This window comes from Arvicola amphibius, chromosome 10, assembly GCF_903992535.2.
Source record: "Arvicola amphibius chromosome 10, mArvAmp1.2, whole genome shotgun sequence".
NCBI lineage: Eukaryota > Metazoa > Chordata > Mammalia > Rodentia > Cricetidae > Arvicola > Arvicola amphibius.
This window is the reverse complement of record NC_052056.1, coordinates 113,444,032-113,448,291: the sequence shown is the minus strand read 5'-3', so window position 1 is coordinate 113,448,291 and position 4,260 is coordinate 113,444,032. Positions and strand designations below refer to the sequence as shown.

General features: G+C 38.7%; 1 pseudogene; it reads right to left on the bottom strand.

Annotated features, from left to right (window-relative positions):
- Nucleotides 1–283: 283 nt before the first annotated feature.
- Nucleotides 284–3,585, bottom strand: LOC119824409 (annotated as a pseudogene).
- Nucleotides 3,586–4,260: the final 675 nt, after the last annotated feature.

The window sequence follows — 4,260 nt, the reverse complement described above, 5'->3', positions numbered from 1 at the left end:
TGATCAAGTTTCAAAGATGGTGTGTGGCCTCCATGAGCTTTATTGTTAATACCCTGTGTAGGTTGTTGGTTTGGGGATTTTTTTGTCCTGCTTTAGTTACACATTGTCCAGGTATGTTTTCTTTCCCAGGCAGCCATGGTGACAGCCCTTTTAACTCTTCTCTTCACCAGAGAAGAAAATACTCAGTATTGACATGAACTTGGGCCAAATATAGAATTGGGACCCAAGAAATTGCTAAAATCGACCAGTCATCCCATATGGGTCTTTTATCAGAAGCCGCAGTTTAGCTCTTCTGAGACTTGAACCTCTGAACTGGCAAGGGAGGACAATGGCAGATTTCTTCTACTTGGGGATCCTCTCCAAGTGTGAGCATCAACTGAGGAAATTTCCTTATCGAGAAGGGAAGATTTCAGATATCTTTTGACATTGTTTATGTTTATCTCTCTTTTATTGAAAATGGATTTTTTTTCTCACATAATATGTCCTGATTATGGCTTCCCCTCTCTCTACTTCAAGTTCCTCTCCACTACCCCTCCCATTCTAGATACACTTTCTTTCTGTCTCATTAGAAAAAAAAAACATTCTAAGGGATGATAATTAAATATCAGCTAAAGCAAAAACTAACACATTGAAATTGGGCAAAACAAACAGAAAGAAAAGAACCCAAGAGAATGTACAAGACCCACTCATTCCCACACTCAGGAATCCCATAAAACTGCTAAGCTGGAAGGCGTAAGCACAGAGGACCTGGTGTAGACCTTTTTCTTAATGAAATCTCTCACCTCTAGTCCTTTACGCTATATCTATGCTCTGTGCTTATGAATTATAGCTTGATTATCATTGACTTAACAGCTAGTATCCACAAATAAGTGAATACACCCCATATGTGTCTTTCTAGGTCTGGGTTACCTCACTCAGGATGATTATTTTTTTAGTTCCATCCATTTACTTGCAAATTTTGTGGTGGCATTTTTTTAATGACTAGGTAATATTATTGTGTAGATGTACCACATTTTCTTTATCCATTCTTCTATTGAAGAACATCCAGATTGTTTCTGGTTTTTAGATATTATGAATAGAGCAACAATTAACATGGTTGAGCAAGTGTCCTTGTGGTACAATGAAGCATCCTTTGGGTATATGCTCTAGAGTAGTGTAGCCAAATCTTGAGGTAGATTGATTCCCATTTTCTCAAGAAACTGCTACGTTGATTTCCATAATGGTGATGTAAGTTTGAACTCCCCTTAGTCCAAATTCTAACCAACATGAGCTGTCATTTATTTCATTGATCTTAGCCATTATGGCAGATGAAAACGCAATCCCAAAGTAGTTTTGATTTGCATTTCCCTGATGGCTATAGATGTTGAACATTTCTTTAAGTGTTTGTCAGCCATTTGAGTTTCCTCTTTTGAGGATTCTCTGTTTAGCTCTGTACCACATTTTAAAATTAGATTCTTTTCTTTTTTTGAGGGCTGGTTTCAAGACAGGGTTTCTCTGTGTAACAGTCCTGACTGTCCTGTATCATGCTTGAAGACCAAGCTGGCCTCAAACTCAGAGATCTACCTGTTTGTATCTCCTGAGTGCTAGGATTAAAGGTATGTACCACTATGCCCACCTGAGTTGTTTTATTGACACCTAGTTTTTTGAGTTCTTTATCTATTTTGGATCTGTTGTAAAACTCTTTTCCCATTCTGTAGGCTGCCACATTGTTCTAATGTTAGTGTCCTTTGTCTTACAGAAGCTTCTCTGTTTCATGATGTCCTGATTCTTAATTGTTGTTCTTATTGCCTGCATTAATAGTGTTCTATTTAGAAAATACTTTCCTGTGTTGATGAGCTCAAGGCTATTTCCCTCTATCCTTTAATCAGGTTCAGTGTATTTGGTTTTATATTGAGATCTTTGATCTATTTGCAGTTGAGTTTTGTGCAGGGTGACACATATAGATCTGTTTGCATCCTTCTGCATGTAGACTTCCAGTTTGACCAGCACCATTTGTTGAAGATGCTGTCATCTTCTTTCCAGTGTGTATTTCCAATGTGTAAATAAGATGTTTATAGGTATGTGGATTTATGTCTGGGTCTTCACCTCTATTCCATCTATCAGAGCACCTGTTTTTTGTGCCAATATCATGCTGTTTTTATTAGTATAGCTCTGTAGCATAACTTTAAACTGGAGAAGGTAAGACCTCTGGCAGTTATTGTCCAGGATTGTTTTAGCTACCATGTACTTTTGTATTTCTATATAAAGATGTAAATTGTCCTTTAAGTTCTGTGAAATTTTAAGTTGTGTTGAAATTTTGAAGGGGATTGCATTGAATCTGTAGATTGCTTTTGGTAGGATGGTCATTTTAGATATATTAATCCTACTGATTCATAATCATGGGAGATCTTTTTATCTTCTGATACTGTCTTCATTATTTTAAAGTTTTTTAAATCATACAATATATATATATATAGTAGGAGGCTGCTTGTTTGTTCCCAGATACTCAGACCCAAAATAACCACATAGAAACTGTATTAATTAAATCACTGCTTGGCCTATGAGCTCTAACTTGTTATTGGCTAGCTCTTACATCTTAATTTAATCCATTTCTATTAAACTGTGTATTGCCATGTGGCTGTGGCCTACTGGAAAGATTCCATCCAGCATCTATCTCTGACAGGGCTTCATGACTTCTCTTGACGCTGCCTTCTTTCTCCCAGCATTCAGTTTAGTTTTCCCCAACTAGCTCTGATCTGCCCTACTATAGGCCCCAAACAGTTTTCTTTATTAATCCCCAACTAGCTCTGTTCTGCCCTTCTATAGGCCCAAAACAGTTTTCTCTATTAATCAATGGTAATCACAACATACAGAGGGGAGTCCCACATCAATACAAGTTTTCCACTTGCTTGGTTGGAGTTGCCCCAAAATATTTTATATTTTCTGAGGCTGTTGTGAGAGATGTTGTTTATCAGCTATAGGAATTTCCCAGTGGAATTTTTGGGGTCACTTATGTATGCTATTATCTACAAATAAAGATACCTTGACTTTTTATTTCTAATTTGTATCTCTCTAGTCTCCCTCGGTTGTGTTATTACTCTAGCTAAGACTTCAAGTACTTGAATAAGTATGGAGAGAATGTACAACCTAGTCTTCTTTTTTTTGTTTGTTTTTTAAACTTTTAATGCTGTAAACAAAAATATATCTAAAAGCGAAGCTTCTGGAAAAAACCAATTTTTCTTCCCTGTCTTGTATCGTTCCTCAAATTTGACCTTGGCTTCCCGCCTTGCCTTGTGTTTCAGGGCTGGGTCCCTAAAGACAACCTTGTTGACAACAGTTTTGTCCAGGGGGATGTCCACAGAGTACCTTGTGGTTGTAGTTATAAACCTTCACAAAGGACTTGATCTTGGACCTCTTGGTGACTTTCTTCTTGCCCATGGCAGCCGTCACTTTTCGGGGATAGCGGTCAATTCCAGCCTCCAGGGCATGGCTGTAAGGGCGGTCTGAGGTGCCATCATCAATGTTCTTCACGATGACGGCTTTGCGTCCGGAGTAGCGTCCAGCCAGGACGAGCACCACTTTCCCGGGTTTCATGAACTTGCCCATTTAGACAGTGAGCCTCCGGTTCCCAGCAGAAAGGAAAGGCCCTAGTCTTGTTCTTGATTTTAGCAGATACGCTTTGAATTTCACCCTCACCCTTAGTTCCATATTGAGTTTTTTTCCACTCTGCCCAGATTAGTCTCTCTCTGGAAAGGTCCTGAATTGGGAGGCTGCATGTCACATTTGATGAAGTGTCTCAATCACACACAACCTTTCAGATGTCCCAATCACCCAAGCGGTATAGAACACTAATTTTTTCTTTTCTTGGTCTAGGAGTTGTCTTCTCAGAACTTCAACATTCATTCCAAATGGATTATTGAAATGTTAGAGGAAGAAACTTCATTCATTTCTTCTTTTTACTGGTCCTCTCTGGAGTTACTCAACCTTCTACTCTGGTGGTTTCTTTTATTCTGCTTGGACTTTATGTCCCCCGCCTCTTTTTTTATTTTTATTTTTGGAACCCATAACTGACATCTTACTCACATTCTCACCTTCTGAAAATTCCCAGCTCCCAAGACAGAGTTTCATAGACCAATTTTCTTACCTTGGTTCATGCATGAACTTATCTGGGGCTTGTTTTGGACCCTTTCCTTGGCATTGGTGACATACTTTTGATTTTGGGGTTTCTGTTTGTTCTGGAGTCAGAGAGTATTTGTGAATTCAGGGTTGCAGCAACAAGGC